The sequence below is a fragment of the Schistocerca cancellata genome, chromosome 3, assembly GCF_023864275.1.
Source record: "Schistocerca cancellata isolate TAMUIC-IGC-003103 chromosome 3, iqSchCanc2.1, whole genome shotgun sequence".
NCBI classification, from domain to species: domain Eukaryota; kingdom Metazoa; phylum Arthropoda; class Insecta; order Orthoptera; family Acrididae; genus Schistocerca; species Schistocerca cancellata.
Genome location: NC_064628.1, coordinates 134,904,149 through 134,931,228, shown reverse-complemented (window position 1 = coordinate 134,931,228; position 27,080 = coordinate 134,904,149). Strand labels below are relative to the sequence as shown.

At 45.5% G+C, this 27,080-nt stretch overlaps 1 protein-coding gene across 1 annotated transcript in view; it reads left to right on the top strand.

Annotated features, from left to right (window-relative positions):
- The window catches only part of LOC126174755 (calmodulin-binding transcription activator 1), a 1,816,127-nt gene that overhangs the window by 444,506 nt on the left and 1,344,541 nt on the right, over positions 1-27,080 (top strand). The gene's annotated exons all lie outside the window — the stretch shown is intronic.

Genomic DNA, 27,080 nt, shown 5'->3' with positions numbered 1-27,080 from the left:
CTAAGAGAGCTTTGGTTCGATGTTAACTAGTGTGAAAAGATATAGTCTAGCTTCTGATCTTAATGATTATGGACGAATGTATTACGGCTTAAGAGAGTAGGGATCGTTGCGGGACCGCCATCTTTAATTGAATGACATTTTCTGATTTTGTGCGAGAATAATAAGCCAATAAACAAATTTCTCGGCAGCATAAACAAGATGTGTATTGCGTAAATTATTCTCCATCTTATTGTTTCACATTTTCAAATATTTGAGCATGCCTACGAGACATTTCTTTGGACTGAGGAAGCTCGCGCCTGCAAACTCGCAAACTCTGTACGGTCATTAATTCAAAGACTTTTAAATAAATCCACTTCGACGGACAGGCCTCGCATAGAAAGGAGAATTGGACCCTAGTTAACGTAGACTAAGATTCCTACAGATTCAGCACGCAGTTCGACGACCGGCAGAGGCATCGAGTACAGCTTACAGTCAGCGTGCAGCAGCAGATCTATAGTCTACCATGCACAATTCCCTGAACATAAACGTCGTCTAGTGAGATCTGTTTGGTTATTTATTCATTTCAAAGACCTAAATTCTTTTCTTAGAGAGACTGAGAACTAAAGAAGTAATTCCTTGAATCATTAATATAATAATGATAATTTAATCAAAGCAGTAATTAAATGAATAATAATAATGAAAATGAAATGAGCGTATGGCATCGTTGGCCGGGAGACCCCATTCGGGGAAGTTCGGGCGCCAAGTGCAAGTCTTATTTCAGTCGACACCACATCGGGCGACTTCCGCGCCGGTGGTGAGGATGAAATGATGATGAGGACAAAATCTCCAATCCGGCCGGAAATCGAACTCGGGCCCCACTTACATGGGAGGCAAGCACGTTACAACCCAGCTAAGATGGCGGACAATAATAATAATAATAATAAAAGCAGTTCATCGAGGTTACTTTTCGTCTCTGGAAGGAAATTTTCAACAGAGATCTCCATACAATAACTGGGTTGAGGGTGAAATACTGACTCCTCTCCTGAATCATTACGTCTCAGCTCCTCTCATGAATCATTACATCTCAGTAAAATTATAGCAATTTACCCTTCACGTGAGAGGCAGTTACAGGTGTAGGATCTGGGTCAGACAGTATTGATGGAGGACATCAAAAATGTTTAAAGAAGGGCAGTTCGTTTTGTATTATCGCAAAATAAGGGAGAGACCACTACGGATATGATACACAAATTGGTGTTGCAGTCATTTAAACAAAGGCGGTTCTCGCTGCGACAAGAACTTCTCATGAAACGTGAATCACCAACTTTCTCGGAAGAGGTTGAAAACTCACCCAACCAGTTACAAATAAATGTTTATAAGCTAAGGGCTTATAGTCGTTTATTTGCAACTGGTTGGATGATTCTCCAACCTCTTCAGATTTACACAGTCGCTGTTTCGCAGCCATGTTAAGATTATGACCGACTTTTTCCTCAGAATGTGAAAATATTCTGTTGGCGCCCATCTACAAAAGGAGAAATGATCATAATAATAAAATTAGAGAAATCAGAGCTCGGGCGGAAAGATGTAAGTATTCGTTTCCCTCGCGCGCTGTTCGAGGGTGGAAAGGTAGAGAAGTAGTTTGAAGGTGGCTTGATGAACCCTTTGCAGCGTAATCATGTAGCTGTAGATGCTGGTGTAGATACATGTAATCGGGCTTGGACTGGAGCGACCTCCAGCATGTCAGCCAGCGGCACTAACCGCTAAGAGCTCGCGACAGTATCCATTGCTGTTCCTGTCAGAGTGTAGATTTGCTGACGATATGGTGATGACCAAATCTATTTATTTTCTCCTTACATTTTGTAGGAGGCGAGGGCAGGAGGCGGACTGTACTTTGCCGCCGGTGAAGCAGAGGGCCCAATAATAGACGAAGGCGTTGATGAACTGCAGTGCCTCTTTATTTGCAACGTATACGAGTGCAATGGATAACCGTTGATTCCACAAGGCCGAGGCGCTGGCTCCCGTCTGCTCACCATGCGCTCGCGTCGGCTGCTATTGCTGCTTTGCCGAAAGCCCGTAGTGCTGGCTCTCACCACAGGCGGCTGTGATGAGGACTGGCTGCGCCACGCTCCGAGCCCTGGAGCACAGGAGACCCGTGTTACGTTGCCGATGAGGTTAGGGCAGGTCGGAACTCGTCTTTTACCATCTGCCGGTGGCGGGGCGGCTCGCGGCTCCCTGGGTAGGCACTCAGGCGACGGGCAGGGGTTTGGAGCCCGGCGGTTGCACCATCTGCATGGGAGGAGAGTCACGAACCGATCGTCTATCAAGGTCCACGACGGCTGACAAATCGCGAACGACGGCGGGATCGAGCTTAAATGTGATGCCTCCAGCTGATGGTGCGATGGTGCCTCATGTTCTGACCATATTTTGTAAGGTATTTGTGTCTTCCCGAAAGCGGCCGGGTGGCGTAACTGGCAGTAGATCCGTTCCATTTGTCCGGGCACGGTCCTATGTAACAGCTTACTCGGTAGGGCGACGGCCGGCGCGAAGTGTTCCCGTTTCCGCTCCCAGCGGTTTCTTCTGCTCCAGTCTGTTCCGAGTCTCGACTTTCTGCATTTTATTACTCTAATGTCTGACATATCTAATAATTAGTATTCACTTCGATACTTTGAACAGTCTACATTCTGGTTTTACTTCTTTACGAAGACAGAAGTACCTGTTATTACTTATGAAAAATACTTGACAAATATTTTTATAGCGTAATAGGGTGTTTGTTTCCTGGAAATTGTCTTAAATGATTAATTATGTCATTTATGCTCTTAACATGCTTTTTTTCCTCTTGAATGTCAGTATTCTATTATAAAAACGGAAATGAAATTAAAATTATGTGAAAATCCGCTAAAATTCTCCATTCGCGTCATGTGATGCCTATGACGCCATTGGCTAGCTCGCTGCTCCCAATGCCATAAAGCTAATTCACAGTGACGTCTTGTTTCAGAATTTACTCTTCGGAAAATGGAGTACAAATGGTGTGTAGTACCACACTATACAATTCCTAAAAAGTTTTTTTTTAGTGTTCGAGAAAATGAGAAGATACGTAGAATGTGGTTGCACCGTACCGGCAAATTGCCGCCTCGTTGACGTACGAGTTCACTAACTTCATTAAAAAGTGTCGCACTGTGAAGTACCTCCGAGTTATCCTTTTCCACTCTTATGAGGAAGGTTAGCCTTATGTAACGAAATTAAACTCTTAGTGAAAATTGTCGTTTCACCCATATGCAGATAAGTTATTCGGTAGCTCAGTTGCTCAGTCTGCCTTCGGCGGTGCTGCGGCACGGACGTCTGTTTACGTCCCTGCCGTGGAAGTTCGGGCGCGCGCGGTTATTTACCTACTCGGCGTACTCGCACGTTTCGACGACTCGATATAGAATGGCACATGCATACCGAAAGTCGACTCCCAAGATTAGTTTGCCGAAGGAATATGCGAGACCGAAAGCCTATGAAATTGAAAGGTTCCTACGAGACGAAGTTAAACTTTACTACGACGAACTTATTGGAGTACACCTCTCCATAGTGAGCAGTGTCGTTTACGTCAAACTGATTAACAGACAGAATCATTCGAGATACTAAACATGGACTCAAATTTCATCACTCTGATGGACATGTTGGAAAAGTAACTATTGATCACGCAGGACTGGGCTTACGAAGCATACGTATTTTCGAACTTCCCTTCGAGGTTCCGTCTCACTCGGTTGATTCAAATGGCTCTGAGCACTATGGGACTTATCATCTGAGGTCATCAGTCCCCTAGAACTTAGAACTACTTAAACCTAACTAACCTAAGAACATCACACACATCCATGCCCGAAGCAGGATTCGAACCTGCGACCGTAGCAGTCGCGCGGTTCCGGACTGATGCGCCTAGAACCGCTCGGCCACCGCGGCCGGCGCTGACTTCGTGATTGACGCCTTACGCCCGTATGGAAGAGTGCTTAGCCACGAAGAGGAAAAATGGTACAACTTCACGACCTGCCCCGTGACTTGGTGATTGACGCCTTACGCCCATGTGGAAGAGTGGTTAGCCACGTAGAGGAAAAATGGTCCAACTTCACGACCTACCCCGTTGTCAGTGGAGTGCGTCAAATCGGAACAGAACTGACACAACATGTACCCTCATACTTGTTCATCGGCGCGGATGCAGAGCAGTAGTCATTTAATATGGACAACGCAAAACATGCTCCGGATGTGGGAAAAAGGGCCACGTCCGTTCCGAATGTATGCACCGGAGGATTGTGCAAGTTCCCAATGGCGAACCCGTGCCTGCGTCCACGTTGACGCCAACGTATGCGGACGCGTTTCGAACAGATTCCATCCCGAAGAATGACCAGCCCCAACATCCGGACATTTTACAGCAACCGACTGCAGCAGAGACCGCGACCTGTGACGAAACGACGTACACTTCTGTCACTCCGGCGCCGACGACGCCGTTCACTAAGCGGAAAGGATCGGTAGGATGTATGGAAATTGATCCTACGGACGCACACGGACACGGAGGCGCACACGCGCAAACACCGATCGCCGAAGCGCCACAAGAAACGACGGCTAGCGTCGTCGGATACCTGCTTAATGCATTCCACGACAGACGGACTTGCGTGTAACGACGATGCAGTGCATCCGGATGCGCAACGGGAGGTTCTACCTCCCGCACGGCAGTAGGACGCGAATTACACGAGACAGGGGTTGAATACAGACCCACCGGACGGAGAGCCGCCGGAAGGAGTCCCACCAGCCACCGCGGCAACAACTCTGCCTTCGATCAGCGCGGCCGGAGAAACACGACGAGAAATGGACCTCCAGCACAGGAACTGGGCCGACGAATCCGATACTAACCCTCAGACCGACGACGCAGCCGCAATGGCAAGTGCGGCGTCCACTGGATGTTAACCACGCAGAAGACTGAGACTGCTGCACAGACAGCATGTCGCCGAGCAACAGCACACAAGTTAACATAGGCGCTCATGTGCGCTTTACGCACTGAGGAACAGCGGCAGGCGTATCGAACAGCCTATATTGATATTAATACAATTAAAACGCCGGTCAAATTGCAATTATTACGAGACATGCTGCATTCGTCAGACGACGACATTGTCCTGCAGGAAGTATGTGGAGAGCTTCCCCGACCTCTATGAGTACGATACATACATTATTACACACGCTACAGACGGCGGCAGCGGAACAGCGATACTTCTACATGGCGGCATAGTAGCCGAGGATGTGATGTAGACCTGCCGTCAGCGCAAGGACTGGCGCTCACAGTGCTAGGAGTAAGGATCGTTAACACCTACGCACCGTCGGGGTCCGACAGACAGCGCGATCGATCCCGATTTTACGCAGAGGAGATTGCAACACTTTTCTTTGGTTGGTATGAACATGTCTGATTTGGAGGCGACTTCAACTGCGTGCTCGCACTGGAAGATCAACACCCACGCTATAATTCATTCCCGAAGCTACGGCAACTGATACAGGACATGAATATAATCGATACCTGGATGACGATACATGACGACAGACGCAGATACACCTACGTCACAAGTCACTCTGCAAGTCGTCTCGATCGAATTTACGTAACACGTTGTCTCGAATCTCCGATCCTCGATGCGGAATTGTGGCCCGTCGCCTTTTCAGATCACATAGCGTCTCTCTAAGTCGTCAACGAGTGTGGAGGAGTCGCAATGTTTGGAAATTGAATACAGCACACCTCAGGGAACCTGAGTGCAGACGCTTAATCGAAGACACTGGGCACATATGTGAACGACGCGTCCGGACATATCCGACGACGTTGCAGTGGTGGCTGGAATGCGTTAAGCGTACATTGCGCCGAGCGTTAAATGCATACGGAAGAGAGCAGATGATGTGGAGGCGCCACACGAAGGAATGTTATTTCACGATGGTCCGCGAACTTTCTGTACAAGCGCCTCCACAGGATCGGAGTGCTGCTATAAAACGAGCGCAGGCCCAAATAATTTCCATATCGCGCCGCCGTCTGGAGGGTGTTGCAGTCCGTGCAAGGCCCTTTGAACGAGTCCGTGGAGAATCACCGTCGATGTATCATGTTATCAGAGAAAAACAACGTAATCGCAGAAACTTAATACAGACGGCCGTACTGCCGGATGGTCGCCGTATGACAACGCAAAAAGACATCGCCAACGGCTCTTTGGAACAATACGGTCATTTCTATGAAGAAGCGGAACACGATCAGGCAGCCTTTCATGAGGTCCGACGAACGCTATCCGCGTGTCTCAACGAGACGGCCAACCGGGAGTTAACAGGGGAAGTCACAGTTGACGACGTAGTGGAAGCGCTTGATAAGGGAGCGTCGCACCAATCGCCGCGGCCCGACGGGTTTCCGTTAGAGTTTTATCGTACATTTAAGGATCTCATGACTCTGCGATGGGCTGCCATGTACTGCGAATTGATGTCTCCCAATGTGGCTCTTCCACCCTGCTTCGTGGAAGGAATGATCATCCCTATCCACGAACCATCCGGTGGCACAGGGATACAGGCCTACCGGCCACTGACCCTTCTTAATTTCAACTACGAGATTTACACCAGGATACTTGCAGCTCGCTTTAATCGCATACTACGCCAAGTGATATCACTCGACGAAACCCAGCTAGGAGAGGATAGCAATATACAAACGGCACTCAGCGACTACCGCGATATTATCGCACCGGCAACAGCATGTCGTCTCCGGTACGCACTGGTATCGATAGACTTCGATCGCGCCTTTGACAGGGTGAGCCATGCCTATCTCACGGAAGTGATGACGCAAATGAAGTTTCCAGAAAGTTTCGTCACCGTCATTACGAGACTACTCCACGGCGCCTCATCCAAAGTGGTCATCAATGGACGCATGGTGGGGCCCATCACCATCTCCCGATCGGTCAGACAAGGGTGCCCGCTGTCGACGATATTGTATGCCATCGCTGTCGAGCCGCTGCTCTGCGGGCTCGGGAATCGACTCCAATGAATGACGATAAGGCACAACAAGTTTATATGCAGAACATACGCGGATGACCTAGTGTTTTTAGCACGGTCAGGCGACGAGGCAAGAGCGGCCCTGCATTGGATTAATTAGTAAGGTATGGCTACGGGGAGTAGTATGAACATGACAAAGACGGGAACGATGAATATCGGGAGAGGACTCCCGACGGGAAGTGTAGCACCATTACAGCCGATCAACAAGATGAGATGCCTACGAATTATCTTCACTACAGACGTTCTACGCACGGCGGCACTGAGCTACAGACATCTTTTGCAAACAATTCGTGCGAGTTAACTTTTTATGTCTGGGATTCACAGTCATGTAACAGCGTCACGAATGCATTTAACTGTAATGAGAACGACATATAAATGTGTCAGCTCATTTTAGGTTGACATGACCTAAAGTCACAAAAATCTGCACTTGATAATGGCCTAAGGCCGAAATTGCAATCGTGAAATAAAGAAAGTGTTACAATCACTGGCGTAAATATGATGTCTTTTATATAATTCGTGCGAGTGTTCGAATTCACAGGTTAAGGGCTCTGGACATGATACAACGAGTCACCTTTGCCAACACTTATCTAGCTTCTCGCACCCCCCACCCCCCCCCCCACCCCCCCTGGCACAAGTTCTTCCTATGCCGATGGTGTTGGCGCGCCGAATCCTGGCGGTTTTAGGATATTTTGTGAGCACTGGTCTGCTTTTTACGGTCGGATACGAAACCCTCACCCTTCCTAGTAGTAGTCGTGGAGGTCTTGGACTAGTTTACGTACGCGACTGAGCAGTGGCTATTTACGTAAGCACGATGATAAAGATGTGGACACGACGCTGAAAAAGTTTGTCGGGCACCTCGATAGACGAACTAGCGCCACCTTCTCGTGTGGCACTGGTAACGGTGGCTCACATCTCACCATCGCTTGCCCATATGCGAACCTTTTTTGTGGAACAGTTACGTACATATGGAACTACAGACTACCAGGACGGCAAAGGCACGTGATATATATCGCATCTTGACTCGACGACGGCCGAATAATGCCGTAGAGCGCCGACAACCAGCAGTTACCTGGTCAGTGGTATGGCGTACAGTGCACCACCCACACCTTGATACGGATACGCTCGCACTGTGGTATCAGGTGATAAATGGGAAATACGTGACTAATTCCAGGTTGCATACAAATGAGCCACTGTGTCCACAGTGCAATGTTATGGACACAGAACATCGCCTGATATGCGGGCCTTTGGCGGGCGTGTGGTGTTTGGTCCAAAAAACGATCGCCTTCCTCCTTCGGGTGGTGCCGGAAGCAATAGAAACACGGATACTACTTCTCCCAGATATGAATGACCTATTATCCCCGAACGAAGAAAAACGCAGTGACCTGGATTCGAGGTTTGACTGTGCTTTACCTTTTCCGAGACGGCAGTAAGAGTGTACTCGACTTTTGGGCCTTACTACAAGAACATCACCCACAGTTTATGAGACATCCGAGATATCGAACTACGCTAATTTTTTAGGGAGTGCCTTGCTTGATCCCCCACCCAGTTGGGTTGACCCGGGTAGGAGAATGTAATTATTGCCTATAAGTATTCAGAACAAGAAAGAACCAGGACAGTGGAGAGGATCCACCACCACACGTGAAGACGTACCTGGCACCAACGCGAGGGACAGCGTGATTAGCAAGGAACGTGCCCAAGAAGAGGGACGTGATCCGTTATTGTTTTGTACTGACAGAAGCAGTTTTTTTATTGTTATGTAAAAAATAGTCCACTTATTCACGTTTCCCAGAAATATTTTATTTTATAAAGGACATCGTCTTATATACAAAAAAAACTGATTGAAGCAGTTTATGTATGTTATTGTTACACCATTATGTAAAAAAAAAGGAGTTGTTAGGGTGGTAGACCGTCGAATTCGGCAAGATGATGGGAATAGATTGCTGGTTCGAATCCAACGCAAACGAATATTTTAAATTATTTGTAAAACATCTCGACAGTCCTCTCCTATGAAAAACAAATCACAATTACAAAAGCCGGCCGAAGTGGCCGTGCGGTTCTAGGCGCTACGTCTGGAACCGAGCGACCGCTACGGTTGCAGGTTCGAATCCTGCCTCGGGCATGGATGTGTGTGATGTCCTTAGGTTAGTTAGGTTTAATTAATTCTAAGTTCTAGGCGACTGATGACCTCAGAAGTTAAGTCGCATAGTGCTCAGAGCCATTTGAACCACAATTACAAAACTTCACCACCCAATCAGAAACACACTATTATTATGGTTACATGTGCTTATATTTGCAATCACCGTTCACACACGTCACGTTCAAGAAGATATTTTGTAGTTAATGTGACCACACTCTTTTTACTTCATTAGAAACAATTTTTTTAAATCTTTATACTGTACAATTAGGATTCCTGTTCTTCAAACTTTTGAAGTTTCACCATCTTGCATAAAGATGAAGTAAGTCCGTTTCAGACACTGGCCTTAGTTTACACTTGTAAACAACACAGACCTGACGTTTGTGTTACCTGGATGTTGTACACACTTTATATGTCTTCATATAGAAAACCTCATCGCCACACATCTCGTTGTACTGTGGGCGTATGGTGATATCTTCACTACTAGGAATGATTTCCAAAAAAAGTGAATTGTTCGGAAAATAAATGAATTTATCCTCCGTTGTTCATTTCTCAGATTAAGACTAATTTGAAGCTGTATGCATTTTATTCCACCATCGAAACAACTAGTACAATCTGTTCTTGCTAACGCTATTTTTGTATTTCGTGTAAAACTTTTGAAAATGTGTGACCCTTTCAGGTTTCGAACATTTTAGCCTTATCCGTATTCAGATGCGCTAACCCTTGCACCACTAACCGCACCGTCAGACCAACCTGCTGAGTGTCTTCTATAAAATCAGCACTAAGATTTGCCAAAAATAATTTGATTGTGCTTCGTGTCGTAGCTCATGACTGATAGTCGACAGTCTGGTTATAATATAGTGACCTATTTGCAAAAGTTCTGCAATTCCGTAGTTTTGAGAGAGTTTAATAATGTTGCAGGGAGCAAAGTAACGACTGTCCGTCGTTGCACATATCGCCGCTCTAAATGGGTGGAGCATAAGCACATCAACTTTCGCATGGTTTCGTAATTGCGTTTTCCATCACTAAATAGCTAAACTTCGGCTAACACTTCTCTAACACAGGTGAAGCCTCGTCTTACTCCTAGTCTGTGACGTCACTATAGCGCTAGCCTATAACAGGGCGTTTTCGATCATGCGACCAAATCTTGAAATTTAATGATTTTTAAGCTTTAATTACATAAAAATAACAGGCATTTTGTGAGAATATTGACAGCAGATGCTATTTGAAGGTTATAATCAATCACAATAACAGCAGTCCGAACCAATTTTTAACACAGGAAAATAGCCTATATTAATCCGTAATGAATAACATCTCGTTTTTCAAGCCCGTCAATTTGAATAAAACACTCCAGTCCCCTCGTGGTTATGTCCGCTATCGTCGTCATGAGTAAAAACCGCTGACTGCCGGGGCTGAAATGGCTTTTTTTAAAATTTCCTTATTCTTAATGTTTGATTATAATCAATAACCCACTACCTCATGCTATTAGTGGGTCCTAAAATTATTACAATGGTTTTTTTTGCAGCTAGTTTACAATGAACTACAGTGGGCAAGGTACATTACTATTGATATTTATCTACTTACTCTAGTGGTATACTGAAAAACTAACATCTACACTACCTGCAGCGTTACAGATGTGCCAGTCGGGTATAAACCTACTTTGCACGTCCTCGCCCACCGAGCTAATCCCGGTGAGCGTCCCCCTGGCACTGGGCAGGCCCAATATGTCTTGGCTATTCGCTGCAGGTTTCGATTGTTTACTTTCCTATCTACGTCACATCCGATGCGTTGTCTAATTCGGTGATGATATACTCCACCCCCCTATCCTGGAGGTGGCGGATTTCAACTGTAACGGCAGTCGGCCTGTCCACCCGCAGGCGGTACGGGATTGGGGTACTGGGATACGTTTTACTATTTGTCGTTAATCGCGGTTGTCCCTCAGATATTATGAGAGAACTTTGTGTGATACCACGTTGGCCAGGTCGTTCAGTACTCGAAATGTATTCTCCTGTCGTAGCAGGGTAAAAGTGTCGTAGTTCGGTAGTTGCTGTCTCAGCGCAGCTACTGCATCATTGTATAGCCACTCATAAACCACATAGTCGAAAGTACCCTCCGGTGCACCACAGTCGCACGAACATGTACCCCTTCTCCCAAACCGACACAGGTATATCGGGTAGGGCCCATGATCAGTGAGAAAATGGAACAGTCCCCTTGTCGGCTTAAAGTATCCCAAACCTAACGTTCTTTTACATCTGGTAGGCTTTGGAAAGTTCTTCGGCCGGTGTCATCGGCTTCCCCTGCTTCCTGCCACAGCTCTGCACCTCTTCTCTTGATTGCACCCTCATCCTCAGCCTGAATGCCCAGAATATCCCCGGTTTTCTCGATCTCTCCCTTCTTCGCCCAGAACCATGCTGCGTGTTCCCTAATTTTGATATCAAGAGGGCAAAGCCCCATTATTACCAACAAGGCCCCACCCGGAAATGTCCTGTAGGCCCCAACTGACTTTAATAACACATTTCTCTGTACTCTTCTCACTGTCATGGCAGGCACCACCCTCACGAACCTGTGTGCCCAGACTCCCGAGCTGTAATTCACTATTGATGTTAGTATACTGTTGTGATATAACTTTATTAATTAGGGGGGAGGGGGATGGAATCTTTTGGGTCCAATACATTTGAGGTTGTTCTAAAGCCCTTTGGGTTACGGTTTCAATTTGCCTTGCGAAGTACCACCTTTCATCAATGATAACTACCAGGTAAAGCGCCTCTCGTCGCCGGAGAACTGGTGGGCCCTCGATTCTAACTGTTCGGTTCCTAATTAGTTGTCCTTTCAAGAGGAGATAGGTTGACTTATTTGCTGATATTTTCATTTTAGTGTTTTGGCACCATTGTTGTAATATATGCATAGCACTCTCAACCTGTGGCTCGATGTTTTCGCGGCTACGGCCGCCCACCAACAGCAGGAGGTCGTCGGCGTAGGCTATCACCTCTAGCACACCTTCATTCTGTTGCATGCTGTCCAGTAATGTTTCCATGTGGATGTCCCAAAACAAGGGGCCCAACACAGAACTCTGGCGGCATCCCCTTTGTTATTGATTTTCTAACTCTCCCGCTAGGGGTGATAGCGGGACCTCCCGATCCTCTCAATAACTCCCCAGACAACAGTATAGCGGCTCTGAACAGTCATTCTTCCGTAAACAGGAGAAGAGCGAAGGCCACCACAGGTGGTCAAAGGCGCCACTCATGTCCACCATGATGCCGACTATGTACGGGGCTGAGTCACAGACCTCGGCCGCCAGGGCGATTGCGTCAGCCGCCGACCGCCCAGGCCTGAAGCTGAACTGTCTGTCACTCATCCCTCACAGCACTCGATGTGCAGCCAGTCTATCAGCCAGCAGTTTCTCGAATAGTTCTCTGAAGGGATCTAACAAACATATCGTTCTATATGTCTTGGTCTCAGTTGGGTCTTTTTCTGGTCGTTCCTTTATTATGACCACGTTTGCTGTTTCCCAGATTGTGGGAAATTTTTGGAATCTGAGGCACTCGTTATATAGTTTGGTAAGTGGTGTTACCAACTGAGGGGCGAGGAGCTGCACTAACTCCGCAACAATGCCGTCTGGCCCAGGAGCTTTTCCTCTCTTTAAAGATTTTATTTGGGCAGTCACCTCCTCTTCAGAGAAGGGATATACTGCCCGGTCATTTGTATATCTTACAAGATCAGTTGTTCTTATTTGGCGCTGGCCCTCCACTTCCCCTTCCTTACTGTCGTCAAGCAACAGGGACCGGAGGAGGACCTCACCGGTTTCCTGCCAGGATTCAGTCATCCTGTCCCCATGCGTGACTGTGGATAACACCGTTGGAGAGCGAATCTTTTGTCTCACCAACTTATAGGGCACTCCCCACGGGTCAGTAGTTAGTTGATTTCTGACATACCTCTCCCAAATTCGAACTCTAACAGCCCGAAGCTCCTTCTGGAATGTTTCCTTTAATTCCCTATATTGGTGCAACCATCGTTGCTTTTCGCATCAGATGACACTGCGCTGGTAGTGCATCCTTACTCTTCTGATAGACTGGCGCATATGCTCCAGTTCGACAGATCATGGTCCTCCCCCTGGTTGTTACAGCTGCCTACACTGCTCTGGTAATCGCCCTCACCACCTCTTCGGCGTACCTATCCTCATTTATATTTTGGTATTGGTCACCTTTTGGTAATGTACGAATGTCGCACTCCGTTGCTAGGCGCTCTCAGTCTGTTCTGTTGTAATTCAATTGCACCTCCCACCTCATGTCCCAGTGGCACTCTCTGTCGCTTAACGTAAATGTGATCAGATTCTGGTCACTTGTGGTGACCTTATCTTCTACATTCCAGTTTCTCACGATACTTACGGCATTAGGTGTGGTGAGTGTTACATCGAGATATAGGTGGGAGGGTTACCAGGCTTGTTGGTCACCACAAGTTGCAAAGCCATAATTGTTTCTTCCGCTTTACTTCCGTTTGCGTCTCTTGTGCCACTGAACCATAGGGGGAATTTTCCATGTATGTCAGCAGTCACTATCACATTTCGGCCCCGCTACGCCATGATTACCCGAGTGTGATGGTTGAGATGCTGTTCAATGTCTCGCCATACTGAAAGTACATATTGACGGGATATAGTACTCCCGCGGGAGATTGTATCTCCACGACGTTGCAGTGTCTGACAGCCGCCAGAGAATTGTTAATCGTAATGTTCGTTATTATTATCGCCGCTCTCGGCTCATCTCCGCTACTGACTAGCCGCCATGTCGCCCAGCGTGGGAGTAAGGCTCCTGCAGACAGAGCACATCTAGTCTCTTCCCCTCCACCACCATGCGCAGCTCCTGCATCACGAGCCTGTTATTCTGTGTATTTAGCTGTCTAATAGTTACTGTAGTCGTTATGGAAAGTAGGTATGTATATGACTTTCTGGCCAGTTCTTTCGCCAGCCGAACGCAATGCACCCATTTGCCAATACTGATTGTATATAAATTTCATCTAGATCAAATTCTTCAGCTCTTCTTTCGAATACTTTCTTGACCAGATCTCGCAGGGCTCGGAAGTCGCTGGGGAGATTCATTGACTGAAGCTGCAGTCTGTCAACAGCCTCCATCACCGAGAAGGTGACTTTCCGACCATATTTATGTCTCATCCGAACCACACGTCGCAACGCAGTGATCAGGGTAATCGGCTGTTCCAGCGTTGCTAGTTGCATGGCGTGTTCAAGGTTTGGGTATACTCTAATAGGATCTACGGGTGTTATCTAACAGGAGAGGATTTCTGCACAGGCGGAAGCACACTAGTGCTCATTGTTGTATTTTCCTGGATTGCATATTGTCCCTCTCTGCGCGTTTCGCTCCTCGGCTTAGCCACTGGTCGGGCCACTATTACAGGATGCCCTTGCCGCCCTTGGTCTTCAGTCGGCCTATGTCCCCGGCTTTGGGAGAGGAAGATTCAGCCAGTGTAGGCAGCTCCGTTTGTATTCCAGTGTCAACCATTTCCGTTTTCTCAAAGCATTCTCAAAAATTCTTTGTATTTGCTCTCTGTTCAAGCATTCTGTAGGTAGGGCAGTACCGCTCAGTAACACCGCAAGATCTTTTGTCCCTTTTTCTGCATGGGATGCATACCCTTACCTGCACTGCTGGTATGGTTTACCGCTTACATAGACAAGATTGCAGCTTCTACCACTTGTCAGACGTGGCTTGAAAACGGAGAACATTTTATTGAAAAATGCCACCGCGAAAGACTCCAAGGATACATTATCCGGAATATTTGAATGTATCTACAGCTGCAGCTATACTTTGTGATTCACTACCAAGTGCTAGCGTAAGTACTGTTAAGTGTTGCTTTCTATTAAGATTTTTTCTTGTTTTGTTCGTGTGCGGAGAAGAATGAGTTTATGTATGTGTATGTGTGTCATGTTGTTATTCTTCGCGTATCGTCAAAATCGCACTGCAGGCAAGCGATATGTAGCGAGCAATCAGTATTCGAAGATTCCGACTTGATACCAGTTCTTTTAATCTTATTACGTGTACACGATATATTAGGCATCTTCTTCTTCTTCTTCTGAGAGAGAAAGAGAGGGAGAGGGAGAGGGCGGGGGCGGGGAAGGGAGCGAGCGAGAGTGAGTGAGTTTGCCACTTGAAATTTCACAACAAACATGTCCATTACACTCCTGCGCAATGTACTAGGCCTCACGCTGGATTGTTTGCTTGTTTTCCCCAAAACTTTGTCTTTTTTTATGCAGCAATTGAGCCAGCTGAAACTGCTTTCTTCCTTATCGAAAAGTTAAGAAAACATACGTGTGTCATCATTCTTATGATTTTTTCGTATCAAATGGTATAAACGCGCGTTAGAACCCTCACCCATGGCAGGAGCGCGTAAAAAAGAAGGAAAACGTGACTCAACTCACAAACTCAAGTTTGCGAAAAAGTGGCGCTTCCCAGAGACCACTGAATACGACCTGTTAACGTTTGGTATATATGCTCATGTCTTCCGTGATTTAGTTCTGATAATAATCCGACATGCTTGAACTTTGTTATTGTGGGCTGTAGAGGAAGCAGTGTGTTTCGTAAGTGAACTGCAGTTTTCCTTTTTATTGTCAGTAATTTGGAACCCACCATATGCTTTGCTTATGCCTGAGCGTCTGCTATCGTTTACCGCTGTTTCCTCTTGTAATCAAAGGATGCTACCATTCTACATTTTGTGCTGTGGAGAAATTCACATTTTTGTACACTGAAGACAGTGCAGGGCGTTCGTTAATTTGTCCAAATGTGACTGAATCTTATAACATTAATTCTTATTGGATAACTCTTCCTTAAATGTACAACTATCCTCTGTAGGGGTTCCGAGCGGAAACACACCTTCGTCGTCAGGATGGTACTGTGGAACCTGCAGAGCATTTCGCGGCGCTAATAAAACGTGATTACAAAGTTAATATTTATTCGTTCAGACTGACAGTTCTGTGTCTTCTCGTCAGCTTACCTGACGCGGCGTGCAGTGACACTGAGGAATTACGGTGACTCCAGTTGTCGACCCGCCTGGCTTTCCATTTCGTCAGGGGCACAGCACCAGCAATTCGGCCGAAGTCTCGCGGGCTGCCGTCTTAAGCCGTAGCGTGAGATTATGCTCCCACGCTGCGTTAGAGCATCCTCGATCCTTCTCAGGAAGATGACGATGACGCGCGGTGACCCATGGGGATGCAGTGCGCTCTCGGATACTGTATAGTCGGCTGATCCTGGCCCCGCCGGATAGGTAGGCCCTTGCACCCTAAAGTGCCCGTAACGATGATCAGGAACAGAGGCACGGGATGACCCTCTCACCCAGCAGTGACGATGATGCTAGTGCGACAAGCACCGCGAGACGTACTGGTGTTGGAAGACCCTCAGTCTCCCCATCAGCGATATGGTAGACTGCGGCCAATGTGAGACCCCATGAGTGGCAGTTCGTTGTTACTTGGATTCTGTCGTCTCAGGCACGGCAAGCAGCGTGTACACGAGAAGTGCTGTGTACACGAGAAGTGCTGCAGCATCTAATACCGTAATAATAATTGACTCGAGAGCTTTGGTACGAACGCCATCGATCCTCATGACCATCTGAATTCAGAGCTGGAGAATTACCGTACTCATGGAGACGGGATTGAGGCATTGACTTGAGGCTCTGTTCATTATGACCGAACGTGGCCCACAACTTTACTTGTTGTCAGCTGTCCTCGTTCCACTGTTTTCTTAACAGTGTGTTACAGGCTATGAACTGCACTGTGAAGTGTCCGATAGGTGTTATTGCGTTAGAGGTATAGCTTGTTGCTCCAAGTAACAAGAGCTAACGAATCTCTCTCTTTCTCTCTCTCTCTCTCTCTCTCCCTCTCTCTCTCTCTCTCTCTCTCTGTGTATATGTGTGTGTGTGTGTGTGTGTGTGTGTGTGTGTGTGTGTGTGTGGACGTTTTTGCGCATGACGAGGATTGGTGCCGATGCAGCAGTGTGTGTCCGTGACCGACTTAACACTATTGATTGTTTGTTTATGCTGCATAGTTATTTCACCACCTGTTCCTGGTGTCGACTGTGACTGTGTTAGCGTAAACTTAAGAAAAATTCTAATTTTTCACCTTTTCTGCTCTTCAGTTATGCCGTAGCTCTCTGCAAAGAGACTTTACGTATAATGCATCAGTTTAGGCCAACCACTGGCACAGTTGCCTTGACTTACCATCTTCGCACCTGGAAGCTGAATACCTTTTTTGCACAGATAGTGAGATTGTAAACGCACCATTTCTTGCTCTGTCGACGGAAAACAAATTTTTTTTATTAATATTTTCGGGGCGCTACAAAAAATAATTAGTACCAACCTAAGTGGTGTCGGTCGCCACTGTACAGAAGGGCTAGGGTGCAATTCGGCACCTTATTAATGTCCGGATGCGCAGCACGAGGGCGGATGAAGCACGTTTTAATATCGTTTGGCGGGCAGTTTTAATCTGTTAAGTGCAGCGTATCGGCAGTGTGGGCCTCCTTGGCGAACTTTGGCGCGCTAATGCCAGCGCGCGGAGATTGGCATCGACCGCCTGGCCGGCGGCCATTTACATGAATTAGCGGCGGTGGCGGCGCCTGACGACGTGACCAAAGGTGACTGCCGGAACGCACTCCGGCCGGAGCAGAAGCGCCCAGGCTTCGGCTCAAGGTACCTGCTGTTGGAACCTGCTGTTGGAGCTTTTCATCAAACGGATATGTTGTCGGCCGTATCTCGGTAGCGCACTGTGAAAATTTTTGATGTTTTTGCAAGAAGAAACAATTTTATTACTATGATAGCAAATACTGTGTGATATAAAATGTTCCGTGGCTCACTACGTTTTCTTTCATTCTTGATGATTATCCAAACATAGAATACTTCCGACGCTGTTCAAAAATGTCTGCTGCTAGCTGCAGGAAGTGGCAATTATACAAACTGAAGTTCATAAACTGCCATAAATGAGTGCTGTTGGTCTGTAAAATTGCAAACCTTAAAACACGGCATTCAACAGGCGTGAAATCGGCACGGAATGTACTACCTGATTTGGTGCGTAAATGATTAACATTTCACCACAGCCGCACAAAGGACTTGTAGCCAAACAGAATGTCTGTTGTACTGTGTTCGAAAAGTAGAACAACACCCTATTAAACAGGTGGTCATAATGTTTTGGGTCATCGGTGTACATCTTCTAGGCACTGGAATCCGACAGCGACCGGATCGTAGCCTATCGAGACTGTCCATTTCTGCTACTCGCATTATTCAGTGTTTCACGACTATCCTGCGAATATGGACTCAATGGGTTCATGAGGGCCATACTTTACGCCATGAAGGATTTCAACGACCCCTAGGGACTAGCGTCGAGAGGACAGAGACATTATACTCTTGGCAGAGCAGGATCGTACAGCCACGTCTCGTACTTTGAGTCAGGTAAAGAGCGTGTTTGCTGTGAGAAAAGTATCTACATGGACGAAAGAAGACTTCTGGAGCAGGATGACTGTCAGCACGATGAACATTGTAGTTGCTGACCTCGATTCGGCAATAGAGTGCGGCGAAGCGACAGTAGTGGACCACATCAGCTTTACAGACGAGTCCCGGTTCTGCCTGCATGACGATGGACATATTCGTAGGTGAAGGCTCCGAGAACAACGACGTTGCCAGATTACATTCTTCGTCATCAAGGCGCATCATCTAGCGCGAAGGTGTGGATTGCCAGTGGGTGCACAACACGATCATATCTGGTTCGCGTATGGCCCTTGCTGTGCACTGTCGTAGAGATAAACGTGACGTTATCACAAGACCGCAGTTTACCGCTTGGTCTGAACAACCTTGATGCAGTGTAAGCTCGACTTTTGTTCTGGCCGGCGCGCTCTCCAGATTCTCACCCACTGAAAGTATCGCGTCTTGTGTTGCCGGGAGAGTGCCTCTCCACCACTTGCCAGCCAGTAAAAACAGTGAATACTGACATAGAACTGAGCACCACCGAATGACATACCCATGCGTGTCATCCAAGTTCAATTCGACTCGTTGCCCACTCGGGCTAGTGCCATTGTCGCTGCCAGTATGATAGTACTGTATACCAAGTTTTGCATGCCGCATACTTCCATGTCACCTATAAGTAAAATCATGTAGTCTTCCTGCTACTCTGTGTATGCACAATAAGTAAAATGTCGGATGTTCCTGGTGTTGCAATTTTAGTGGCCAGCAGTGCATATTGTCACAGATAGGAAGAGTGAATCGTTTATTTAGTGCTGACTGCTATCTGTGACATATTGAAAGTTGCTTGGAATTGAAAGGAAGCACATCTGGGGAAGGTAACAGGGGGACAGCATTTCACTGATTCGTTTCTTCGAAAATAGTAATTATCTTTGATACTTACTAATGTCGTTGTCCGCTTCCGGTAGCTGAGTGGTCAGCGCGAAAGAATGTCAATCCTAAGGGCCTGGGTTCGATTCCCGGCTGGGTCGGAGATTTTCTCCGCTCAGGGACTGGGTGTTATGTTATCCTAATCATCATCATTTCATCCCCATCGAAGCGCAAGTTGCCAAAGCGGCGTCAAATCGAAGACTTGCACCTGGCGAACGGTGTACCCTACGGGAGGCCCTAGTCACACGACTACAACAACTAATGCCGTTCGTTGTCAAGCAGTCGAATAAGATTTTAACTTTCTCATCCTCTTGTCATCTCGATTGTTGACCAGTCGTTTTGATAAGTAGGAAGCATTAGAGCGTAATTTGTGACATTTTCTAGGCTCACAACGGTGACAACTTCAGAGATTTATCCGGAGGGCTCCTCCCTTAGCTAACTACGCGATGTCCCTGTGGAGGGACGTAGGGTCAGCACACAACTATCCCGGCCGTTACCGACTTTTCAGACATTGGTTTCGCTGCTTTTCATTCAAATAGCTCCTCAGTTGGCTACAAACGCTGAATGCACCATTTTCCAACCCCCAAGCATGGAAAATCCTTGGCAGCATCGGGATTTGAATCCAGGTTCTCCACATGAGTTTTAGGTGCGCTGACCGTTCTGCTACGGTGTCGCATTATGGGCCTTATCGACATTTCATTAAATAACTTTTGTGTTGGTAAACGGCTAATAATCATTTATACAAGTAAGCTGACAAAACTGGAGAAAAATCTGACATAGAGTCTTTTGTTCAGAAGTGATTTACTAAGGTGGTCTCACCATTTCCGTTGTGATAACACACTTGCCTGATACTGTGGCGAACTGAATTCTGCTGTGGTTGTCCGTATGTAGTCGTACCGGCTTTTCTTAAAATATTACTGGTAAGATTTGTACTTCGATATGTCAGTTATTCCCTCCTCCATTCTTATGAAAATAGTTTTATAGCTTTTTCTCTCGCTATAATGCTGTCGTCAGAAAGTATAAGCCTAAGTCCCCCCCCCCTCCCCCCGCCTTCGTCGCTCTTCCTGCCTCCCTTGTCTCTTAATCTCTTGGAATGTGAATCTGGAGAATAATGAGAGGTGCGAAGTGGACAGTTAAAAGTAAGAAATGAAGATTGTGTCACAGATGATGAGCGAGAAAAGTCAAGTACTGGAAACAATTAAGAGGAAGAAAAAACCTTGATTACACAACGTTTTCAACCGTGTCTCGACATATTGGGGTGTCGCGAGATTTTTGATGTCTTCTGATCTTCTGCAGAGAAATTATCTGGAACATAAAGCACCTATCACCAAATAGTTTTCTTGAGTAATAAATTTGAAAATTTCTATCTCATAGTCTCTCCATAATTTTAAAACAAAGTATTGTATGTACTTTATGTGTTTGCCTTTTTTGCATCCAGGAAAAAATCACATGGGGGGGGGGTCGCGAAAGTATGAAACGTACTTAGGTGTGTAACAAAGGGAAAAAAAGGCTGAGAAACCTGGGGCTGCGTCATGGATGAGAAGGGGCTGCATAATAACGGATATACTAGAATGATGGGAAGAGAACCACAAGTAGGAGGAGATATACCACTTAACTGACTACATAAATATAAATGCCTCACCCACGGCTGCGAAAAGGGTGACGGAAAATCGGGAGGACTGGATAATACTTAACGGACAGTTAGAGATGTACCTAATGGGGAGAACATATCATCATCGTCATCGTCATCAAGTCGTATTTTGCTAATCCGGTGCATTTGTTGCACTCATAAGTGGACTGAACTGTAAATAGGTACGTGTCTCAAAATGCCTACAAAATTGTGAACTAAGTATCGTCTCTCGCTTTTATTCAAGCTGTGATAGAGGCGAAGTCAGTATTTCCCCCCGCAGCCAGTAATCATGTTGTGACTTTTTTTTTTCCAAGCGAAGCACGTGAATGGTATGCATCAGCAAAACACTGTGCTTCGCTAGCTGGTGCCTGTCTCGTTCATCTGTACAGAGCAGGCAGAGGTCTCGAGCGAGTGACGACGTAGCGCGGCTGTGAAACGCAGGGTTTATGGTAGGGATGAGACGCGTTCTGCCCCGCCGGCGTAACCTAAGTTTAGTTTTCCGAGCTCTCTGTAAATCGTTCCAGGCAAAGGTCGCGGCAGTTCTTTGAAACAGCACATTGATTTCTCCATTCATGACCGCAACCCTCGCTGCTAAGTTTGTATTAATGTCTTTATCAACTTGACGCCGAATTCTTAGAAAGGAAGGCGAAGGACAAGAAGAACAATTCTTGTCACAGCACCATACCTATCAAGGGCCTTATGTTAGTGTTTAGTATTAAGAATATTTAAATCAGTCTGAGTTGTAAATTTTCCTTTTATACGCCCTCCGTCAACAAAATATTTCACTTATTTTGAAGTAATCAGTGGGCGCTACTGTAAACACTGAGCCAACTGTCCATAAGTTATACAGTGTGTTAGTTACCGACTGCAACATTCCTGACAAACACTATTGTATAATATTTTAAAAAGCCATGACCCGGTGGGTGCATGAGTTGCCTTCGTTCTCAGAATAAGGCACCCGTGTTCAATCTACGGTTGTTGCTAGATACATGGGCCGTCTTTCATATTCCCGATACTTTTTTTCAGGTCTGAATTTGTTGATCTAAAGAAAATCCGTGATCCCCAAATACCTGGTGAAAATGCAATACAGTTTGAAAATGTAAAAACATTATCTCCTTGAAAAGTCTCGTCTCTGGTTGAAAGGGCCTGAATACTGTGCGAAGCACGGCAGTGGAGACTTTTCTGACTTTAACAGTCGTTGAAACTTTTTTTTTTTGTGACATGTTACCCGGAGATTATTGTGGTTAATTGGCAGCCACTTTCTGCCTCCAGTTCGGTGCTTTAAACAGATTACAAGTGCATAAATACGATAACCTAAAGTTAGGGCAGAAGAAAACGAAATTTTGGGCAACCATATTCTCCCAGTTCACTAAGATATCCAGGCTCCCTTGGCTAAGTGTCTTTGATGAAGACATCAAACCCTCGCTAATGAACAGATACCTACGAAGAGATAATTTTAGGCCTACTGATTCTTGTAAACTAGCGGGCACATCGCTCTTCTCCAAATGGAGGGACCAGCATTCGGGGACAGCGGGGTTCATACACCTGTCCGTGCGTCCAGGCTACAGATATTTCAAAGTTTAACTAGTCCGATTACGGCAAATGGAGTAACGAATATTTTGAAAACTACAATACCCCTCATCTTTCCTATCCATGTCCAATCAGCTTTTGTGCTCCTTATTGGCATCATCTTCGACGAATTATTAAATCGTTATTTTCCTCCTTCCTTCGTTCTTAGCGCTAGTTTATAACGTATATTACTGTAACCCTTCTGGGCTTGGAATACTGTGAGGGATATGGCCGCAAGTGGACAGCGTAAGAACTTGACATGTGAATCAGCGACTATGCTCCATAATCGGTGAAAATTATCTTCAATCATTGCTACTGAGCTGCGGAGAAGCGAGTACACAATATATTATGAAGTGGGGACGTTGATGAAAAACATACACTATTTCAAAAATGCACCAAATCAACAGTTTTGAAGATTTGGCAATGACATTTTGTACCACACTTTACATGAAAGTAACACGTTTACATATAAAATTCCTTGATTATATATATTCAACTTTTTTAATGAAATTTGAAGATTTATTTTAAAAAATAATGTATGTCCCTTTTTAGCAGAAAGTATTCAAGAGATTTCTACAAAAAAATTCTTTGTTTCATCTCTTTATATGTTGTAAGCTTCTCGCATGAGGTTTCTGGAATAGTTCAAATAGGAGAATTTTCATAATGTTTTAATTATAATTCCACAAGTACAATTTTAAATTCATGCAAAATTCCAAGCACTTTACCCCATATCTCAGCTTTCAATCAGAATTTCAAAATTTTCTCTTGTGGCAACGTTTATTAGGTTTACAGAAATATGTGTACAAAATTTCATAATTCTAGTATTCATAAAATATGAGGAAAAGGTACATAAACTTTAAAAAACAAACTTTTCAGGAAACGCAATTTGAAGTTAAAACTAACTTTTTTCCTTATGTCACTTCTTCAGAAGTGTACTCTGGGTCGTCTTTCCCTTCAAGGCTTCTCTTCTGGTTTCTCGTTGTCTGTCTTCTTTCCTTTATCAGGTCTTCAACTGACTTTTCAGCTGCAGAGACGCGCTTTAAATCTACTTTTCTCAGGACGTCTCGAGTAAAATTTCCTATCTTGAAGCCCATATTTTCTAATACCTTCATCCTCCCGACGTTCCCATCATTAAACACATTTCCATGTGAGAATGTGTCGTTTATATCCAAGCTAAAATTAAGCGAACATCCAAGTAAAACACAAGGTCCATCGACGTTGTAGTAACATGCCTTACAGGAGATATCGACGTCGTCGTCGCACAACAGTTTACAAAACTATAGAAAACATTGAACTTACTACAACATCTGGGGACAAGAAGAATCGCATTCCAGTGAAGAGTGTTGCAGCCCACGCTCTCGTCGATTGACCTTGTGTTTTTCTTCGATGTTCGCTTAATTTTAGCTTGGACATAAACGACACATTCTCACATGGAAATGGATGGTTCACTGTTGCCATAGTGAGAGATGGTAGTGGAGTGTCAAGTGTACCTGGACTTGAAAGTTTTAATGATAGAGATGTAATTGCCTACCGTACCTACCATATGTTTGAACTTGCTAATAAAGACTTTGGTAAATCTGCTTATGACTTATAATTTGGGTGAAGGTCACGGTTAAAGCAGGCACAGACATGGTAATTGGATGTCTCCATAGGCCCCCTGGCTCAGCAGCTGTTGTGGGTGAGTACCTGAAGGATAATTTGAAAAATATTTCGAGTAGATTTCCCCACCATGTTATAGTTCTGGGTGGAGATTTTAATTTGCCGTATATACACTGGGAGACTCAAACGTTCATAACGGGTGGCAGGGACAAAGAATCCAGTGAAATTTTTGTAAGTGCTTTATCTGAAAACTACCTTGAGCAGTTAAACAGAGAACCGACTCGTGGCGATAACATGTTAGACCTTCTGGTGACAAACAGACCCGAACTATTTGAAACAGTTAACGCAGAACAGGGAATCAGCGATCATAAAGCGGTTGCTGCATCGATGATTTCAGCCGTAAATAGAAATATTAAAAAAGGTAGGAAGATTTTTCTGTTTAGCAAAAGTGACAAAAGGCAGATTACAGAGTACCTGACGGCTCAACACATAAGTTTCGTCTCAAGTACAGATAGTGTTGAGGATCACTGGACAAAGTTCAGAACCATCGTACAGTATGCGTTAGATGAGTATGTGCCAAGCAAGATCGTAAGAGATGGAAAAGAGCCACCGTGGTACAACAACCGAGTTAGAAAACTGCTGCGGAAGCAAAGGGAACTTCACATAAACATAGCCAAAGCCTTGCAGACAAACAAAAATTACGCGAAGCGAAATGTAGTGTGAGGAGGGCTATGCGAGAGGCGTTCAGTGAATTCGAAAGTAAAGTTCTATGTACTGACTTGGCAGAAAATCCTAAGAAATTTTGGTCTTATGTCAAAACAAAATGTCAAGACACTCTGTGACCAAAATGGTACTGAAACAGAGGATGACAGACTAAAGGCCGAAATACTAAATGTCTTTTTCCAAAGCTGTTTCACAGAGGAAGACTGCACTGTAGTCCCTTCTCTAGATTGTCGCACAGATGACAAAATGGTAGATATCGAAATAGACGACAGAGGGATAGAGAAACAATTAAAATCGCTCAAAAGAGGAAAGGCCTCTGGACCTGATGGGATGCCGGTTCGATTTTGCACAGAGAACGCGAAGGAACTTGCCCCCCTTCTTGCAGCGGTGTACCGTAAATCTCTAGAAGAGCGTAGCGTTCCAAAGGATTGGAAAAGGGCACAGGTCATCCCCGTTTTCAAGAAGGGACGTCGAACAGATGTGCAGAACTATAGACCTATATCTCTAACGTCGATCAGTTGCAGAATTTTGGAACACGTATTGTGTTCGAGTATAATGACTTTTCTGGAGACTAGAAATCTACTCTGTAGGAATCAGCATGGGTTTCGGAAAAGACGGTCGTGTGAAACCCAGCTCGCGCTATTCGTCCACGAGACTCAGAGGGCCATAGACACGGGTTCACAGGTAGATGCCGTGTTTCTTGACTTCCGCAAGGCGTTCGATACAGTTCCCCACAGTCGTTTAATGAACAAAGTAAGAGCATATGGACTATCATACCAATTGTGTGATTGGATTGAAGAGTTCCTAGATAACAGAACGCAGCATGTCATTCTCAATGGAGAGAAGTCTTCCGTAGTAAGAGTGATTTCAGGTGTGCCGCAGGGGAGTGTCATAGGACCGTTGCTATTCACAATACACATAAATGACCTTGTGGATGACATCGGAAGTTCACTGAGGCTTTTTGCAGATGATGCTGTGGTGTATCGAGAGGTTGTAACAATGGAAAATTGTACTGAAATGCAAGAGGATCTGCAGCGAATTGACTCATGGTGCAGGGAATTGCAATTCAATCTCAATGTAGACAAGTGTAATGTGCTGCGAATACATAGAAAGATAGATCCCTTATCATTTAGCTACAAAATAGCAGGTCAGCAACTGGAAGCAGTTAATTCCATAAATTATCTGGGAGTACGCATTAGGAGTGATTTAAAATGGAATGATCATATAAAGCTGATCGTCGGTAAAGCAGATGCCAGACTGAGATTCATTGGAAGAATCCTAAGGAAATGCAATCCGAAAACAAAGGAAGTAGGTGACAGTACGCTTGTTCGCCCACTGCTTGAATATTGCTCAGCAATGTGGGATCCGTACCAGATAGGGTTGATACAAGACATAGAGAAGATCCAACGGAGAGCAGCGCGCTTCGTTACAGGATCATTTAGTAATCGCGAAAGCGTTACGGAGATGATAGATAAACTCCAGTGGAAGACTTTGCAGGAGAGACGCTCAGTAGCTCGGTATGGGCTATTGTTGAAGTTTCGAGAACGTACCTTCACCGAAGAGTCAAGCAGTATATTGCTCCCTCCTACGTATATCTCGCGAAGAGATTATGAGGATAAAATCAGAGAGATTATTGAGCCCACACAGAAGCATACCGACAATCCTTCTTTTCACGAACAATACGAGACTGGAATAGAAGGGAGAACCGATAGAGGTACTCAGGGTACCCTCCGCCACACACCGTCAGGTGGCTTGCGGAGTATGGATGTAGATGTAGATGTAGAAACACATCAGAAATTGCAATTCTGACAAGTGTAGCAGATGCAAATGTGTTTTTGGGGCACCGTTTCCATATGAGTGAATTTAGAAACTCATTTGAATATTGGGGCTTGCGATGAACACACTTTTTGAGAAGTGCAGGATCGGACAGAAACCTGTAAGTGGGCTTGACAAGATCAAGGACAGAATTTGGAAGCCTCTCCTTGTGAATGTAGGGGTTGTTCACTGAGCTGGTATTGAAGTGCTGCTTCAAAACGTGGG